Source organism: Salvelinus alpinus, chromosome 26 (genome assembly GCF_045679555.1).
Source record: "Salvelinus alpinus chromosome 26, SLU_Salpinus.1, whole genome shotgun sequence".
NCBI classification, from domain to species: domain Eukaryota; kingdom Metazoa; phylum Chordata; class Actinopteri; order Salmoniformes; family Salmonidae; genus Salvelinus; species Salvelinus alpinus.
In genome coordinates, this window is record NC_092111.1 from 40,942,163 (window position 1) to 40,964,552 (window position 22,390).

A 22,390-nucleotide genomic window follows, 5' to 3' on the forward strand; every position below is an offset into this window, starting at 1 on the left:
AGGCTCCAAGATAATGTTCTGTAGGACGTTGGTACCCAGCCAGGCTCCAAGATAATGTTCTGTAAGACGTTGGTACCCAGCCAGGCTCCAAGATAATGTTCTGTAGGATGTTGGTACCCAGCCAGGCTCCAAGACAATGTGCTGTAGGACGTTGGTACCCAGCCAGGCACCAAGACAATGTGCTGTAGGACGTTGGTACCCAGCCAGGCTCCAAGACAATGTGCTGTAGGACGTTGGTACCCAGCCAGGCTCCAAGATAATGTTCTGTAGGACGTTGGTACCCAGCCAGGCTCCAAGACAATGTGCTGTAGGACGTTGGTACCCAGCCAGGCTCCAAGACAATGTTCTGTAGGACGTTGGTACCCAGCCAGGCTCCAAGATAATGTTCTGTAGGATGTTGGTACCTAGCCAGGCTCCAAGACAATGTGCTGTAGGACGTTGGTACCCAGCCAGGCGCTAATGCGTCTCTCTCTCCTCACTGAATGAATGACAATTGGAAGAATGGGCAATAATTGTCCACCTTCTTCACAATGTAATTTAAATGAGGCCTAACTGAATGATAAGGAGGGTGAAGAGGTTGATTTAATTTAGAAAGACAATAGTGTAATGATGCGTTTATGCCTATTTATCAGTGTTTGGCTCTCATCTAAACAAATACAATTATTTTTATTGATATACAGTAGAAGTCAAAAGATTAGATACACCTACTCATTCAAGGATTTTTCTTTATTTTTACTACTTTCTACATTGTAGAATAATAGCGAAGACAACAAAACTATGAAATAACACATATGGAATCATGTTGTAACCAAAAAAGTGCTAAACAAATAGAAATATATTTTAGATTCTTCCAAGTAGCCACCCTTTGCCTTGATGACAGCTTTGCACACTCTTGGCATTCACTCAACCAGCTTCATGAGGTAGTCACCTGGAATGCTTTTCCAACAGTCTTGAAGAAGTTCCCACATATGCTGAGCACTTGTTGACTGCTTTTCCTTTACTCTGCGGTCCAACTCATCCAAAACCATCTCAATTGGGTTGAGGTCGGGTGATTGTGGAGGTCAGGTCATCTGATGCAGCACCATCACTCTCCTTCCAGGTCAAATAGCGGTTACAGCCTGGAGGTGTGTTTTGGGTCATTGTCCTTTTTGAAAAACAAATGATAGTCCCACTAAGCGCAAACCAGATGGGATGACGTATCGCTGCAGCATGTGATACACATTCAATAGGCTAACAACAATCAGGTTTCATCCACAGTTTTTATGGAATAAAGTCATATAATATACAGTATATATATATATATATATATATATAAATATATATATATATAAATCACCACAGCTGTGATGGAAACAGTACATTTCGGGAAAATACCGTGTGTTTGTTTAACATGTTGGGATATTTTTGTGTCGATAAAATGAATTAATTTGAGAAATGGCGGTGGAAACACTTAAAGGGCAATTATTGATTTAACAACCATCATATCCAAATAAACTTGGTGTCATGCGATGGGATGGTGTGTACTCATTTCCAGTAAATATCGAGGGTCTTATTCTGGTGACATGATGATCGATGTTTGACTGCCGTTATAATGAAACATTTCTCGCTCTTATCCACAATAATCTCACCATGTAGACTAGTTTACGTTTACCCGTGCCTACCCGCACTGTCGAGAGAGATTTTGGCTACAACTCACGTGTCAAGAACAGAGTAGGCGCATTTGCTATTTAACGCAACAGTTTTTGTGACAAAGCTATGAGTAGAGTTGGACATGCTATGATAGTTGCTATGGAAACACATTGAACTTTTGATGTGTATTCGGTAAATAAAAACTTACGCGAAAAAGTACGTTGTGTGTGCATCACGTCATCACGCAATTATTTGTATTTGTCACGGGAGTCCGGGCTGGGAAACACCACTGATGGGAAAATGCTCATATTTTCTTTATGCAGATTCTAGAATATCCAGATGAAAATCCTGTCTCCAATTGGATGGAAACCTTGCTACTGACCAGGTGTTGGTTTGGATGAAAGTGTGTTCAGGTAGCCTAGTGGTTAGAGTGTTGGACGGTAGCGGTACCGGAGTGCCAAGTCTAGGACAAAAAGACTTCTCAACAGTTTTTACCCCCAAGCCATAAGACTCCTGAACAGGTAATCAAATGGTTACCCGGACTATTTGCATTGTGTGCCCCCCCCCCCCCCCCCCCCCCCAACCCTCTTTTTACGCTGCTGCTACTCTCTGTTTATCATATATGCATAGTTACTTTAACTATACATTCATGTACATACTACCTCAATTGGGCCGACCAACCAGTGCTCCCGCACATTGGCTAACCGGGCTATCTGCATTGTGTCCCGCCACCCGCCAACCCCTCTTTTTACGCTACTGCTACTCTCTGTTCATCATATATGCATAGTCACTTTAACCATATCTACATGTACATACTACCTCAATCAGCCTGACTAATGCTGTGGTAGCCATGCTGGTTAAGTGTGCCTTGAGTTCTAAACCAATCACTGACAGTGTCATCAGCAAAGCACCCGACACTCCATCACACTTCCTCCTCCATGCTTCACAGTGGGAACCACACATGCAGGGATCAAACAACAGATCCTAAAAACAGGACAGGTCAAAGTAAAATTAACAATATGGAATAGACAATCACAACTGTTGTCCAGGAGTCCCCCCTGTCCCGTCTCCCCAGTCCCGTCCCCGTCCCGTCCCCCCTGTCCCGTCCCCCCTGTCCCGTCTCCGTCCCGTCCCCGTCCCGTCCCCCCTGTCCCGTCTCCGTCCCGTCCCCGTCCCGTCCCCCCTTCCTTGTCATGATCAGTAGTTTCAAGGTTGTATCCGTCCATTTTTGACAATCTGATCATAGCGGCAGAACAGCGAGGACCTGCTCCCATCTGCCCCCGTACAGCCAATGACAAGAGCAGTATTACTATGTCTATTTTACAGTAGGAGTCCCCACACCTCGCTCGCTTGCAAAAAAGTGTCTAGTTTAAGTTAAAATCTAATATTTTATTTTAATTGAAACATCGGCTGGTAGACTGAAATGTTTGCTTTTCAATTTAAAAAACGGGAACTTTGAGCAACGTAGTGAGAACTTCTCTTTTTATGGCATTAACTCAAATGTGAAAATAAAGGAGAGCCGCATACTCTAGGAGCTCAGATGCAAAAAAATGATATCCAACGTTTCGACAGCCAAGCTGTCTTCATACCCTGATGAAGACAGCTTGGATTTCGAAACGTTGGTAATACAATGTTTGCATCTGAGCTCCTAGAGTGTGCGGCTCTCCTTTATTTTCAAGTGTTCTACTCCGCTAGCCAGCACCTCACCTAAATAGGTGTGCGTTTCTTTTTCTTCTAGATGAACTCAAATGTACCTGCTAGTGACTCCAACTGTGTTTACCCTTTTCAAGTTCAAAGCACCCAACAAGACACCCCACTACCAAACTCATCCATCATGTCAGCCATAGATCCACAAGCAGAGTGCTGTACCAGAGGGAGGGCTGGCTAAGCTTCCTCTCTAGCCAAGCCAAGGTCTTCTGTCATGGGGCTTACACGAAGAGAGAGAGAGCCCTGGTAGAGTGGGAGATGTGGAGCGGCTGCTTGGCAAGAGTGAGTGATTGTGTGTGTGTGTGTGTGTGTGTGTGTGTGTGTGTGTGTGTGTGTGTGTGTGTGTGTGTGTGTGTGTGTGTGTGTGTGTGTGTGTGTGTGTGTGTGTGTGTGTGTGTGTGTGTGTGTGTGTGTGTGTGTGTGTGTGTGTGTGTGTGTGTGTGTGTGTGTGCGTGCGTGTGCTCTTGTGTGTGCATGCATATGTGTGTGTGTGTGTGTGTGTGTGTGCGCAGGTGTAGGGCGGCAGGTAGACTGGTGGTTAGAGCCTTGGACCAGTAACTGAAAGCTTGCTGGTTTGAATACCTGAGCTGACAAGGTGAAAAATCTGTTGATGTGCCCTTGAGCAAGGCTCTTACCCCTAATTTGCACATATAGGAGATAAGATAGTGCTCTGTTGAAGTACATCAGGCCACATAGGAGATAAGATAGTGCTCTGTTGAAGTACATCAGGCCACATAGGAGATAAGATAGTGCTCTGTTGAAGTACATCAGGCCACATAGGAGATGACTGTGCTATGCGGTTGTCCCACCTAGCTGTCATATTAACCATTTCAATGCATAAAAGACAAACCATAGATCAGTCTAAGGGCAGCTTCATCCACCTCCTTTCCCATATGCCACAGATGGCACTCCTCGCAGCTCATACAGTCACATTCATCACATGCACCGCCACCGTAACTGCCGTGGAACCGTGGAACGGCCACCGTAACGAGCGCGTGGAATGAAATAGGCCGCCATCTATCGGTAGTGACAGCTCCATAAATTCTCTACGGTGCCACTCAACTACCGGTAAGCACTACCGGCATCTTTCTTAAGTATCGATGAAATGATACAAACCGGGATTTTACGTGACTCATAAAACATTACTGACGTGGCTTTAACGGGCAGAGAGGAAGTAAACGGACAAGGCGACCCGAGAGCACATTTATGGGATAAAATAGCCTATTCTGCTGTTTTATATCGACTTTTGCAAGAATAGGCTATGATATAAGGCTTATATCATATAACATGTAAATGGTATATGCCGAAGCATATATATATTATAATGTTTTTTCCCCCCATATTTAGATTGTGTAGGCTACAACAGTATAGACCCAGGCCCGTATCACTGTCAACAAATACATAGAATAGGCTGAATAACAAATACACGTTCCGCTATGGGGAAAATCATTAAGATAGCACTGTGAGCCACATGTATAATTATTAACACCATCATTCTGAACGTCACTGCGTTCACACACTGTGCTTCGGTCTACTGTAGACTACCGTACAGCGCATCATATACCACATTCCATAGTCTATACAATGAAACAATCATACAATTGCCAAACAACAGCATAACATCGTCTGAAGAGGGTAGAAGAAGAGAGAGACATGACATGATAATCGGACGAGAAGAAGAGAGAGACATGACATGATAATCGGACGAGAAGAAGAGAGAGAGAGGGAGAGAGAGATTCCGAGGAGTACACCAAGCGCGTCGCATCGTGGCTGTTACTGTCACACCCCCCCCCCCCCCCATTCTGTTATCACACCCGAGAGCACATTTCAATAGATGCTCGTCATTCATAAAAATGCTAATCATATTTATGATCTGGTTGTTGTTTTGCAATCGTGAAATGAATCTGCTTTATGCCGCATATTGTAGCTAGGCCATATGGAAAACGTTACCATCCAAGCATTGCACAGTCTCTATAATAATTCAGAGGAAAAAAATCAAAAAATGATAATTCGGCCTATATAATGAAAATAATGGTTTTCCAAGACAAAAACATATTTTATTTGGCCACATTATTCTTTTAGCACATCTCAGAGAACATACGTTGTATTCGATATAGGTAGCTCAAGTTCAGAAAGAGCCTCTGCAACGATGTCAAACCATTAACTATTAAAAACCGATATAAATATTTCAGGCAGATGCGAACAAGCATCATTCATTCATTCGGTTAATTCTTACCCTTTATCAAACAGAGAGCTCCGCGAGCCGATGATCACCGAGCGTAGCGATGGGGGACGAGAGACCGGACTAGAGGAGAGGAATGCTCGGCTTGCTCTGGCTGCGTCCTCCGGTCGATAGATGGGAGATGGAAGAGAATCCGGACTGGCTGCTTGGTACACACAGCTACCGTCCTTGCTTCTTCCTCTTCTTATGCTGCTACTGCGGCGGAGCCCTGTAAAACCATAATACCGTCACAACGTCACACTCAAGCCCCCGTGAGACAACAACAAGCAGACCGAGCGAGGCAGCTAATGGCTGGGAGGGCGCGGGCTTCCACCGGGATAAGAGAGGGAGAGTTGGGTTTAGCTAGTTGTGCAGGGTAGAGGGGATTTAAGGAGGGGGAGGGGGGTCCGAGGGATTACGTGGTACCAGTTTAATTAGATAGTCATACGTCTATTGGCACAGCGGTTTGTGTGTCAGGACGCGCAGGCAGCTCTCTCTCTCTCTCGCGGTAGATTTGAGAGGATGCACTTCACTTCACATGATGGACAAAAGTTAGACCACCACTATATCCTGCTAGAATATTATTGGTTATTTACAAATAGTATGATAAATCATTTTCATTATTCCTTCATGAATAAACTGTTGTCATGCAATGAGGCCACCTAGGGTTAAAATGAAATATGATCTCATTAATATGACAAGCATTCAATAGGCTAACAATAATCCGCTTTCATCCACAGTTTAAATGGAATAAAGTCATATGATATATATATATATCACCACAGCTGTGATGGAAACAGTACGTTTCGGGAAAATAATAATAAATGCCGACAGGCCGTGTGTTTTTATTTAGCAGATTTTGTGACAAAGCTATGGTGGAGTTGGAAATGCTACGGAAATACATTTGATGTCTATTCGGGTAAATACAAATTTAAGCGAAAAAGTACGTTGTGTGTGCAACCAGGTGACCAGGTCAGTCAGAATGGATGAATGTGTGTTCATCCATTCTTTTTAAAATGCTATTTCAGGCTACTAAAATATCATATAGTCCTATCATAAACACAGCTGTTCAAACAGTAAATCCAGGAGAAGACCACACACACACACACAGTCTACAGGATGTTGGTGGCAGCTTGATTGGAGAGAATGGGCTCCTTGTGATGACTGGAGAGGAAGTAGTGGAATGGTAACAAAAATATATATATCAAACACATGGTTTACATTCTGGCCATTATTATGAGCCGTCCTCCCCTCTGCAGCCTCCTCTCTCTCTCTCTCTCTCTCTCTCTCTCTCTCTCTCTCCCTCTCTCTCTCTCTCTCTCTCTCTCTCTCTCTCTCTCTCTCTCTCTCTCTCTCTCACACTACTCACACACACACACACACACACACACACACACACACACACACACACACACACACACACACACACACACACACACACACACACACACACACACACACACACACACACACACACACACACACACACACACACACACCACACACACACACACCTGTAGAACAAGCCTGTATTAACTCTAGCGGTCTAGAGTGAGTCGAATGGAGAGCAATACCCGTTACTTCATTAAAATAATATTTCACATGACGCATTCTCAATTTGACATAAAAAACGGCGATAGCAATGGAAAGCACGTAGGGAATCGTGACCATCATATTCAAATCGTCCTCAACCTGCCTGAAGCTCTATTTCCTCCTCTGTGGGCTCAGTATTTTGCACGGTAATCAACAAGTCACGCTGCTAATCAATCCTTCAGTCAGTCAAAGTGAGGTGAAGGTATAGAGGCAGTCAATCATATAACCACAGACACTCTACAGTATCCTATAGCCTACACCTATAGAATCCTACAGGGACCAACCACAGACACTCTACAGTATCCTATAGCCTACACCTATAGAATCCTACAGGGACCAACCACAGACACTCTACAGTCTCCTATAGCCTACACCTATAGAATCCTACATGGACCAACCACAGACACTCTACAGTCTCCTATAGCCTACACCTATAGAATCCTACATGGACCAACCACAGACACTCTACAGTCTCCTATAGCCTACACCTATAGAATCCTACATGGACCAACCACAGACACTCTACAGTCTCCTATAGCCTACACCTATAGAATCCTACAGGGACCAACCACAGACACTCTACAGTATCCTATAGCCTACACCTATAGTATCCTACAGGGACCAACCACAGACACTCTACAGTATCCTATAGCCTACACCTATAGAATCCTACAGGGACCAACCACAGACACTCTACAGTATCCTATAGCCTACACCTATAGTATCCTACAGGGACCAACCACAGACACTCTACAGTCTCCTATAGCCTACACCTATAGAATCCTACAGGGACCAACCACAGACACTCTACAGTCTCCTATAGCCTACACCTATAGTATCCTACAGGGACCAACCACATACACTCTACAGTCTCCTATAGCCTACACCTATAGAATCCTACAGGGACCAAGTCAAAGAGAGAAAGTTGTGAAGTCGTGACCATCCCACTAGTAAACATACGCTGCCAAAAGCTCTATTGGCAGTGAGTGGCTCAGTAGACATATTATGTGAAGGCAGGCAGGGATATAAACATGCACGCCATGTACCTACAGCCCACAGGGACCAAAGCAAATGGAGAAAAAAGTGAATTGATTTGATTCGCTGGTTTGATTAAGAATATAACCGACCGCTGACCAATAGCTAACAAAGTTAATTCGGGAGTGTTCCATTTCATGCTTCTTTCTGCTGTAGGACTTCCTGTATTTCGGGGATTTGATTCTTCTTGTAGGGAGTGAACGCATCTACTGAACGTAATAGTGGCTGTCCCCCGTCGCGTGTTGATGAGCTGGTGTACTACATTTAAGATTCCACTATTGCCACTGTCCATGGTGCTGAATTCCAGAATAATCATTTGTTCTTAACTGATTTGCCTAATTTAATAATAATAAAATACATTTAAAAAAATTAAAAATTGTTGTTATTTGCATCTAACGCTTGAAACACACTGACAGCGTTGCTGCATTTCGGTTAGTCCAGATTTACTTTAATTTCCAATGAAACGCTGCATTTGTCCCTGCAGCATTGCATTGCAGAGGCAGTTGCAGTGCGCTCGGTGTTGTGCGTATGGTGGATTAATCTAACGTCTGCGTCAAACTGTATGCCGTAGACGGCTTGACAGAAATAGTGGCAGGTGAGTTTCCTCCCCTCGGTAACACCACCCCCCACCCCTCTTAACAGAGGGGTAGTGTGTTAATATAGCACTGTGTCATACCAGGGGATGGTCTGGTTAATATAGCTCTGTGCCATGCCAGGGGATGGTCTGGTTAATATAACTCTGTGCCATGCCAGGGGATGGTCTGGTTAATATAGCTCTGTGCCATGCCAGGGGATGGTCTGGTTAATATAGCACTGTGTCATGCCAGGGGATGGTCTGGTTAATATAGCTCTGTGCCATGCCAGGGAATGGTCTGGTTAATATAACTCTGTACCATGCCAATGGGATGGTCTGGTTAATATAGCTCTGTGCCATGCCATGGGATGGTCCTACATGGACCATCCCCTGGCATGGCACAGAGGTATATTAGCACACTACCCCTCTGTGCTCGCGTCATGTTCTCTGTTCTCTGCACTTTCCCTGCTCCGAGGCAGAGTTCAAACCTGGGGCTGCACTTTCTCTCTGTCTTATGTAACAGCAGCAGTACGTACAGGGGGTCGAGTCGCCTCGCATTCTCGTCCTTGTCCTCAGGCGTCACCGTCGATGCCTCCCAAAATGGCATCCTATTCCCTACTTAGGACCAAGGTCAAAGTAGTGTACTACATAGGGAACAGGTTGCGATTTGGGATGCATGACATGTTTCGGTCACCCTGGCAAAACAGCGCCCTAGAAAACCTGGGGCTTTCCAAGCAGTCTAATATGACATCCTATCTCAGTCTATTTTCTTCCTTTCTTCCTTTGTGTTTGTGTGTGTGAGAGTCTATCCCCGCAAGGTTCCAGTCCAGATATTTAAAACGGTTAACTTGGTGTTACCCTGAAGTTGTTCTGTTTAATGTGATATTCCTATATATTTCACTGTTTAATGTGATATTCCTATATATTTCACCGTTTAATGTGATATTCCTATATATTTCACCGTTTAATGTGATATTCCTATATATTTCACTGTTTAAAGTGATATTCCTATATATTTCACCGTTTAATGTGATATTCCTATATATTTCACCGTTTGATGTGATATTCCTATATATTTCACTGTTTAATGTGATATTCCTATATATTTCACCGTTAAATGTGATATTCCTATATATTTCACTGTTTAATGTGATATTCCTATATATTTCACCGTTAAATGTGATATTCCTATATATTTCACCGTTTAATGTGATATTCCTATATATTTCACCGTTTAATGTGATATTCCTATATATTTTACTGTTGAATGTGATATTCCTATATATTTCACCGTTTAATGTGATATTCCTATATATTTCACCGTTTAATGTGATATTCCTATATATTTCACCGTTAAATGTGATATTCCTATATATTTCACCGTTAAATGTGATATTCCTATATATTTCACCGTTTAATGTGATATTCCTATATATTTCACCGTTTAATGTGATATTCCTATATATTTCACCGTTTAATGTGATATTCCTATATATTTCACCGTTTAATGTGATATTCCTATATATTTCACCGTTTAATGTGATATTCCTATATATTTCACCGTTTAATGTGATATTCCTATATATTTCACCGTTTAATGTGATATTCCTATATATTTCACCGTTTAATGTGATATTCCTATATATTTCACCGTTTAATGTGATATTCCTATATATTTCACCGTTTAATGTGATATTCTTATATATTTCACCGTTTAATGTGATATTCCTATATATTTCACTGTTTAATGTGATATTCCTATATATTTCATCGTTTAATGTGATATTCCTATATATTTCACTGTTTGATGTGATATTCCTATATATTTCACTGTTTAATGTGATATTCCTATATATTTCACTGTTTGATGTGATATTCCTATATATTTCACTGTTTAATGTGATATTCCTATATATTTCACTGTTTGATGTGATATTCCTATATATTTCACTGTTTAATGTGATATTCCTATATATTTCACTGTTTAATGTGATATTCCTATATATTTCACCGTTTAATGTGATATTCCTATATATTTCACTGTTTAATGTGATATTCCTATATATTTCACTGTTTAATGTGATATTCCTATATATTTCACTGTTTAATGTGATATTCCTATATATTTCACTGTTTAATGTGATATTCCTATATATTTCACTGTTTAATGTGATATTCCTATATATTTCACTGTTTAATGTGATATTCCTATATATTTCACTGTTTAATGTGATATTCCTATATATTTCACTGTTTAATGTGATATTCCTATATATTTCACCGTTTAATGTGATATTCCTATATATTTCACTGTTTAATGTGATATTCCTATATATTTCACCGTTTAATGTGATATTCCTATATATTTCACCGTTTAATGTGATATTCCTATATATTTCACTGTTTAATGTGATATTCCTATATATTTCACCGTTTAATGTGATATTCCTATATATTTCACCGTTTAATGTGATATTCCTATATATTTCACCGTTTAATGTGATATTCCTATATATTTCACCGTTTAATGTGATATTCCTATATATTTCACTGTTTGATGTGATATTCCTATATATTTCACTGTTTAATGTGATATTCCTATATATTTCACCGTTAAATGTGATATTCCTATATATTTCACTGTTTAATGTGATATTCCTATATATTTCACCGTTAAATGTGATATTCCTATATATTTCAACGTTTAATGTGATATTCCTATATATTTCACTGTTTAATGTGATATTCCTATATATTTTACTGTTGAATGTGATATTCCTATATATTTCACCGTTTAATGTGATATTCCTAAATATTTCACCGTTTAATGTGATATTCCTATATATTTCACCGTTAAATGTGATATTCCTATATATTTCACCGTTAAATGTGATATTCCTATATATTTCACCGTTAAATGTGATATTCCTATATATTTCACCGTTTAATGTTATATTCCTATATATTTCACCGTTTACTGTGATATTCCTATATATTTCACCGTTTAATGTGATATTCCTATATATTTCACTGTTTAATGTGATATTCCTATATATTTTACTGTTGAATGTGATATTCCTATATATTTCACCGTTTAATGTGATATTCCTATATATTTCACCGTTTAATGTGATATTCCTATATATTTCACCGTTAAATGTGATATTCCTATATATTTCACCGTTAAATGTGATATTCCTATATATTTCACCGTTTAATGTTATATTCCTATATATTTCACCGTTTAATGTTATATTCCTATATATTTCACCGTTTACTGTGATATTCCTATATATTTCACCGTTTAATGTGATATTCCTATATATTTCACCGTTTAATGTGATATTCCTATATATTTCACCGTTTAATGTGATATTCCTATATATTTCACCGTTTAATGTGATATTCCTATATATTTCACCGTTTAATGTGATATTCCTATATATTTCACCGTTTAATGTGATATTCCTATATATTTCACCGTTTAATGTGATATTCCTATATATTTCACCGTTTAATGTGATATTCCTATATATTTCACCGTTTAATGTGATATTCCTATATATTTCACCGTTTAATGTGATATTCCTATATATTTCACAGTTTAATGTGATATTCCTATATATTTCACCGTTTAATGTGATATTCTTATATATTTCACCGTTTATTGTGATATTCCTATATATTTCACCGTTTAATGTGATATTCCTATATATTTCACCGTTTAATGTGATATTCCTATATATTTCACTGTTTGATGTGATATTCCTATATATTTCACTGTTTAATGTGATAGTCCTATATATTTCACTGTTTGATGTGATATTCCTATATATTTCACTGTTTAATGTGATATTCCTATATATTTCACTGTTTGATGTGATATTCCTATATATTTCACTGTTTAATGTGATATTCCTATATATTTCACAGTTTAATGTGATATTCCTATATATTTCACTGTTTAATGTGATATTCCTATATATTTCATTGTTTATTGTGATATTCCTATATATTTCACTGTTTGATGTGATATTCCTATATATTTCACTGTTTAATGTGATATTCCTATATATTTCACTGTTTGATGTGATATTCCTATATATTTCACTGTTTAATGTGATATTCCTATATATTTCACTGTTTAATGTGATATTCCTATATATTTCACTGTTTAATGTGATATTCCTATATATTTCACTGTTTAATGTGATATTCCTATATATTTCACTGTTTAATGTGATATTCCTATATATTTCACTGTTTAATGTGATATTCCTATATATTTCACTGTTTAATGTGATATTCCTATATATTTCACTGTTTAATATGATATTCCTATATATTTCACTGTTTAATGTGATATTCCTATATATTTCACTGTTTAATGTGATATTCCTATATATTTCACTGTTTAATGTGATATTCCTATATATTTCACTCCTGTTTAATGTGATATTCCTATATATTTCACCGTTTAATGTGATATTCCTATATATTTCACTGTTTAATGTGATATTCCTATATATTTCACCACCGTTTAATGTGATATTCCTATATATTTCACCGTTTAATGTGATATTCCTATATATTTCACTGTTTAATGTGATATTCCTATATATTTCACTGTTTAATGTGATATTCCTATATATTTCACCGTTTAATGTGATATTCCTATATATTTCACTGTTTAATGTGATATTCCTATATATTTTACTGTTGAATGTGATATTCCTATATATTTCACCGTTTAATGTGATATTCCTATATATTTCACCGTTTAATGTGATATTCCTATATATTTCACCGTTAAATGTGATATTCCTATATATTTCACCGTTAAATGTGATATTCCTATATATTTCACCGTTTAATGTGATATTCCTATATATTTCACCGTTTACTGTGATATTCCTATATATTTCACCGTTTAATGTGATATTCCTATATATTTCACCGTTTGATGTGATATTCCTATATATTTCACTGTTTAATGTGATATTCCTATATATTTCACTGTTTGATGTGATATTCCTATATATTTCACTGTTTAATGTGATATTCCTATATATTTCACTGTTTAATGTAATATTCCTATATATTTCACTGTTTAATGTGATATTCCTATATATTTCACTGTTTAATGTGATATTCCTATATATTTCACTGTTTAATATGATATTCCTATATATTTCACTGTTTAATGTGATATTCCTATATATTTTGCTGTTTAATGTGATATTCCTATATATTTCACTGTTTAATGTGATATTCCTATATATTTCACTGTTTAATGTGATATTCCTATATATTTCACCGTTTAATGTGATATTCCTATATATTTCACCGTTTAATGTGATATTCCTATATATTTCACTGTTTAATGTGATATTCCTATATATTTCACTGTTTAATGTGATATTCCTATATATTTCACCGTTTAATGTGATATTCCTATATATTTCACTGTTTAATGTGATATTCCTATATATTTTACTGTTGAATGTGATATTCCTATATATTTCACCGTTTAATGTGATATTCCTATATATTTCACCGTTTAATGTGATATTCCTATATATTTCACCGTTAAATGTGATATTCCTATATATTTCACCGTTAAATGTGATATTCCTATATATTTCACCGTTTAATGTGATATTCCTATATATTTCACCGTTTACTGTGATATTCCTATATATTTCACCGTTTAATGTGATATTCCTATATATTTCACCGTTTAATGTGATATTCCTATATATTTCACCGTTTAATGTGATATTCCTATATATTTCACCGTTTAATGTGATATTCCTATATATTTCACCGTTTAATGTGATATTCCTATATATTTCACCGTTTAATGTGATATTCCTATATATTTCACCGTTTAATGTGATATTCCTATATATTTCACCGTTTAATGTGATATTCCTATATATTTCACCGTTTAATGTGATATTCCTATATATTTCACCGTTAAATGTGATATTCCTATATATTTCACCGTTAAATGTGATATTCCTATATATTTCACCGTTTAATGTTATATTCCTATATATTTCACCGTTTAATGTTATATTCCTATATATTTCACCGTTTACTGTGATATTCCTATATATTTCACCGTTTAATGTGATATTCCTATATATTTCACCGTTTAATGTGATATTCCTATATATTTCACCGTTTAATGTGATATTCCTATATATTTCACCGTTTAATGTGATATTCCTATATATTTCACCGTTTAATGTGATATTCCTATATATTTCACCGTTTAATGTGATATTCCTATATATTTCACCGTTTAATGTGATATTCCTATATATTTCACCGTTTAATGTGATATTCCTATATATTTCACCGTTTAATGTGATATTCCTATATATTTCACAGTTTAATGCGATATTCCTATATATTTCACCGTTTAATGTGATATTCTTATATATTTCACCGTTTATTGTGATATTCCTATATATTTCACCGTTTAATGTGATATTCCTATATATTTCACCGTTTAATGTGATATTCCTATATATTTCACTGTTTAATGTGATATTCCTATATATTTCATTGTTTATTGTGATATTCCTATATATTTCACTGTTTGATGTGATATTCCTATATATTTCACTGTTTAATGTGATATTCCTATATATTTCACTGTTTGATGTGATATTCCTATATATTTCACTGTTTAATGTGATATTCCTATATATTTCACTGTTTAATGTGATATTCCTATATATTTCACTGTTTAATGTGATATTCCTATATATTTCACTGTTTAATGTGATATTCCTATATATTTCACTGTTTAATGTGATATTCCTATATATTTCACTGTTTAATGTGATATTCCTATATATTTCACTGTTTAATGTGATATTCCTATATATTTCACTGTTTAATATGATATTCCTATATATTTCACTGTTTAATGTGATATTCCTATATATTTCACTGTTTAATGTGATATTCCTATATATTTCACTGTTTAATGTGATATTCCTATATATTTCACTGTTTAATGTGATATTCCTATATATTTCACCGTTTAATGTGATATTCCTATATATTTCACTGTTTAATGTGATATTCCTATATATTTCACCGTTTAATGTGATATTCCTATATATTTCACCGTTTAATGTGATATTCCTATATATTTCACTGTTTAATGTGATATTCCTATATATTTCACTGTTTAATGTGATTTTCCTATATATTTCACCGTTTAATGTGATATTCCTATATATTTCACTGTTTAATGTGATATTCCTATATATTTTACTGTTGAATGTGATATTCCTATATATTTCACCGTTTAATGTGATATTCCTATATATTTCACCGTTTAATGTGATATTCCTATATATTTCACCGTTAAATGTGATATTCCTATATATTTCACCGTTAAATGTGATATTCCTATATATTTCACCGTTTAATGTGATATTCCTATATATTTCACCGTTTACTGTGATATTCCTATATATTTCACCGTTTAATGTGATATTCCTATATATTTCACCGTTTGATGTGATATTCCTATATATTTCACTGTTTAATGTGATATTCCTATATATTTCACTGTTGAATGTGATATTCCTATATATTTCACTGTTTAATGTGATATTCCTATATATTTCACTGTTTAATGTGATATTCCTATATATTTCACTGTTTAATGTAATATTCCTATATATTTCACTGTTTAATGTGATATTCCTATATATTTCACTGTTTAATGTGATATTCCTATATATTTCACTGTTTAATATGATATTCCTATATATTTCACTGTTTAATGTGATATTCCTATATATTTTGCTGTTTAATGTGATATTCCTATATATTTCACTGTTTAATGTGATATTCCTATATATTTCACTGTTTAATGTGATATTCCTATATATTTCACCGTTTAATGTGATATTCCTATATATTTCACCGTTTAATGTGATATTCCTATATATTTCACTGTTTAATGTGATATTCCTATATATTTCACTGTTTAATGTGATATTCCTATATATTTCACCGTTTAATGTGATATTCCTATATATTTCACTGTTTAATGTGATATTCCTATATATTTTACTGTTGAATGTGATATTCCTATATATTTCACCGTTTAATGTGATATTCCTATATATTTCACCGTTTAATGTGATATTCCTATATATTTCACCGTTAAATGTGATATTCCTATATATTTCACCGTTAAATGTGATATTCCTATATATTTCACCGTTTAATGTGATATTCCTATATATTTCACCGTTTACTGTGATATTCCTATATATTTCACCGTTTAATGTGATATTCCTATATATTTCACCGTTTAATGTGATATTCCTATATATTTCACCGTTTAATGTGATATTCCTATATATTTCACCGTTTAATGTGATATTCCTATATATTTCACCGTTTAATGTGATATTCCTATATATTTCACCGTTTAATGTGATATTCCTATATATTTCACCGTTTAATGTGATATTCCTATATATTTCACCGTTTAATGTGATATTCCTATATATTTCACCGTTTAATGTGATATTCCTATATATTTCACCGTTTAATGTGATATTCCTATATATTTCACCGTTTAATGTGATATTCCTATATATTTCACAGTTTAATGTGATATTCCTATATATTTCACCGTTTAATGTGATATTCTTATATATTTCACCGTTTATTGTGATATTCCTATATATTTCACCGTTTAATGTGATATTCCTATATATTTCACCGTTTAATGTGATATTCCTATATATTTCACTGTTTGATGTGATATTCCTATATATTTCACTGTTTAATGTGATATTCCTATATATTTCACTGTTTGATGTGATATTCCTATATATTTCACTGTTTAATGTGATATTCCTATATATTTCACTGTTTGATGTGATATTCCTATATATTTCACTGTTTAATGTGATATTCCTATATATTTCACAGTTTAATGTGATATTCCTATATATTTCACTGTTTAATGTGATATTCCTATATATTTCATTGTTTATTGTGATATTCCTATATATTTCACTGTTTGATGTGATATTCCTATATATTTCACTGTTTAATGTGATATTCCTATATATTTCACTGTTTGATGTGATATTCCTATATATTTCACTGTTTAATGTGATATTCCTATATATTTCACTGTTTAATGTGATATTCCTATATATTTCACTGTTTAATGTGATATTCCTATATATTTCATTGTTTATTGTGATATTCCTATATATTTCACTGTTTGATGTGATATTCCTATATATTTCACTGTTTAATGTGATATTCCTATATATTTCACTGTTTGATGTGATATTCCTATATATTTCACTGTTTAATGTGATATTCCTATATATTTCACTGTTTAATGTGATATTCCTATATATTTCACTGTTTAATGTGATATTCCTATATATTTCACTGTTTAATGTGATATTCCTATATATTTCACTGTTTAATGTGATATTCCTATATATTTCACTGTTTAATGTGATATTCCTATATATTTCACTGTTTAATATGATATTCCTATATATTTCACTGTTTAATGTGATATTCCTATATATTTCACTGTTTAATGTGATATTCCTATATATTTCACTGTTTAATGTGATATTCCTATATATTTCACTGTTTAATGTGATATTCCTATATATTTCACCGTTTAATGTGATATTCCTATATATTTCACTGCTTAATGTGATATTCCTATATATTTCACCGTTTAATGTGATATTCCTATATATTTCACCGTTTAATGTGATATTCCTATATATTTCACTGTTTAATGTGATATTCCTATATATTTCACTGTTTAATGTGATATTCCTATATATTTCACCGTTTAATGTGATATTCCTATATATTTCACCGTTTAATGTGATATTCCTATATATTTCACTGTTTAATGTGATATTCCTATATATTTCACCATTTAATGTGATATTCCTATATATTTCACTGTTTAATGTGATATTCCTATATATTTCACTGTTTAATGTGATATTCCTATATATTTCACTGTTTAATAGATGGTTCTGTACTTGACTATTTGTCACGGTTGTGTGGAGAGACGGACCAAGGCGCAGCGTGATTAAAGTTCCACATCTTTATTCTAGTGAAACTTTTTAACAAAAAACAAGAAACAAATAACGGCGGTGCAGTACTGAGGTGCTACATGCACTCATTCAAAACAATATCCCACAAAGCAGGTAGGAAAAGGGAACCCTTAAGTATGATCCCCAATTAGAGACAACGATAATCAGCTGCCTCTAATTGGGAACCATACTCAATCCCAAAATATAGAAACAAAATGACTAGAACACCCCCCTAGTCAAGCTCTGACCTAAACACTATGGAGAACCAAAGGCTCTCCTTGGTCACGGCGTGACACTATTAACTAGATGGTTCTATACTTGACTATTAACTAGATGGTTCTATACTTGACTAATAACTAGATGGTTCTATACTTGACTATTATTAACTAGATGGTTCTATACTTGACTATTAACTAGATGGTTCTATACTTGACTATTATTAACTAGATGGTTCTATACTTGACTATTATTAACTAGATGGTTCTATACTTGACTATTATTAACTAGATGGTTCTATACTTAACTATTATTAACTAGATAGTTCTATACTTGACTATTAACTAGATGGTTCTATATTTGACTATTATTAACTAGATGGTTCTATACTTGACTATTATTAACTAGATGGTTCTATACTTGACTAATAACTAGATGGTTCTATACTTGACTATTATTAACTAGATGGTTCTATACTTGACTATTATTAACTAGATGGTTCTATACTTGACTATTATTAACTAGATGGTTCTATACTTGACTATTAACTAGATGGTTCTATACTTGACTATTATTAACTAGATGGTTCTATACTTGACTATTATTAACTAGATGGTTCTATACTTGACTATTATTAACTAGATGGTTCTATACTTGACTATTAACTAGATGGTTCTATACTTGACTATTATTAACTAGATGGTTCTATACTTGACTATTATTAACTAGATGGTTCTATACTTGACTATTATTAACTAGATGGTTCTATACTTGACTATTATTAACTAGATGGCTCTATACTTGACTATTATTAACTAGATGGTTCTATACTTGACTGTTATTAACTAGATGGTTCTATACTTGACTATTATTAACTAGATGGTTCTATACTTGACTATTATTAACTAGATGGTTCTATACTTGACTATTATTAACTAGATGGTTCTATACTTGACTATTAACTAGATGGTTCTATACTTGACTAATAACTAGATGGTTCTATACTTGACTATTATTAACTAGATGGTTCTATACTTGACTAATAACTAGATGGTTCTATACTTGACTATTAACTAGATGGTTCTATACTTGACTAATAACTAGATGGTTCTATACTTGACTATTAACTAGATGGTTCTATACAGACGGATATTTGGCCAGTTTGGTTGTGATACAAACCTTAATAAAACATACGGGTCTGTGGGCTAGGCTACATGAGGTGTGATACAAACCTTATTAAAACATACGGGTCTATGGGCTAGGCTACATGAGGTGTGATACAAACCTTATCAAAACATATGGGCCTATGGGCTAGGCTACATGAGGTGTGATACAAACCTTATTAAAACATACGGGTCTATGGGCTAGGCTACATGAGGTGTGATACAAACCTTATTAAAACATACGGGCCTATGGGCTAGGCTACACGAGGTGTGCCACTATAATTAGAAAAAGTCACAAAAAAAGGCATTGTTTCTTGCCTTTCACAGGTGATAATATATAATTCACAGGTGATAATATATAATTCACAGGTGATAATATATCATTCACATGTGATAATATATAATTCACAGGTGATAATATATAATTCACAGGTGATAATATATCATTCACAGTTGATAATATATCCTTCACAGGTGATCAAATATCATTCACAGGTGATAATATATCATTCACAGGTGATAATATATCCTTCACAGGTGATAATATATCCTTCACAGGTGATAATATATCCTTCACAGGTGATAATATATCATTCACAGGTGACAATATATCATTCACAGGTGATAATATATCATTCACCGTTGATAATATATCCTTCACAGGTGATAATATATAATTCACAGGTGATAATATATCCTTCACAGGTGATAATATATCCTTCACAGGTGATAATATATCCTTCACAGGTGATAGGCTAATATTGTCACCATCAGACTATTCTTGATTTAATCTTGTCTTTATTTAAACTAAATAATATATATGTGAAATTTGTTTATGTTTAGAATGGACCATTATCATGCACCTGTATTGAAACAGGGTCAGCGGGAAGAAATATATGACATCTTTGCACTTAAATAGAGAATGGAGGACGCTTTTCCAGTGGTTTATTTTCTTACCAGCCAGGTAGGCTATACTCCTGTTGTAAATATAAGCAGTTTGTTTATTATTAGGACAGTTAAGAAATCAATATAGTAGGCCTAGTCTATAGACAGCTGATGGGAACCTCCTCTCTCTTTTTAATAGAGGCCATCAATCTGTTTTCTCTCACAAAAGCATATAAAAATGTTGCGCAACATGAGCTCATGGCCTCTCATGAAGTGTTTGATTCGATTTTCGAAATTACATTTACATTGATGTCAGAGTGTTAATTAAGAGGGACAATAGAGTGCTGATTACCAGGCAGTTATCATGTGTGGTAGGGTACCAATGACCAGCAGCAGCAGGTCTGGTGAAGCAGGATTTTAACCCAGGTCTGGTGAAGCAGGATTTTAACCCAGGTCTGGTGAAGCAGTATTTAACCCAGGTCTGGTGAAGCAGGATTTTAACCCAGGTCTTGTGAAGCAGAATTTTAACCCAGGTCTGGTGAAGCAGTATTTAACCCAGGTCTGGTGAAGCAGTATTTAACCCAGGTCTGGTGAAACAGTATTTTAACCCAGGTCTGGTGAAGCAGTATTTAACCCAGGTCTGGTGAAGCAGTATTTAACCCAGGTCTGGTGAAACAGTATTTTAACCCAGGTCTGGTGAAGCAGTATTTAACCCAGGTCTGGTGAAGCAGTATTTAACCCAGGTCTGGTGAAACAGTATTTTAACCCAGGTCTGGTGAAGCAGTATTTAACCCAGGTCTTGTGAAGCAGTATTTTAACCCAGGTCTTGTGAAGCAGTATTTAACCCAGGTCTGGTGAAACAGTATTTTAACCCAGGTGTGGTGAAACAGTATTTTAACCCAGGTCTGGTGAAACAGTATTTTAACCCAGGTCTGGTGAAGCAGTATTTAACCCAGGTCTTGTGATATTGCAGGAAATGACTTTGAGGCAGATGGTAGTAGGGGTTTCAGTTGCAAAACATTTTCTTCAGTTTGCTGCCAACTGAACACACCCCAAGTGTCTCCCACCTGTCCCACACCCCTGTAGTGGGTGATGGTTAGTCTTAGAGCAGCTGATGTCACCTGTGCAGAGAGTGGGGATTATAGGTGCAGGGACCGAGCTATTTCTGGGGACTAGGGACATACTTTTACTCCTGCTGGGAATCCAAACAAACACACACACGTGTACGCACACA

The 22,390-nt window shown here is 35.3% G+C and overlaps 1 protein-coding gene across 2 annotated transcripts in view; it reads right to left on the reverse strand.

The window, feature by feature from the left end:
• LOC139555315 (hippocalcin-like protein 1) overlaps positions 1 to 6,030 on the reverse strand; it is a 101,312-nt gene extending 95,282 nt beyond the window's left edge. For both annotated transcript variants that reach the window (XM_071369018.1, XM_071369019.1), the window contains exon 1: positions 5,573 to 6,030. The gene's annotated coding sequence lies outside the window, so the exon portion shown is untranslated. The remainder of the gene's footprint in view (positions 1 to 5,572) is intronic.
• Positions 6,031 to 22,390: the final 16,360 nt, after the last annotated feature.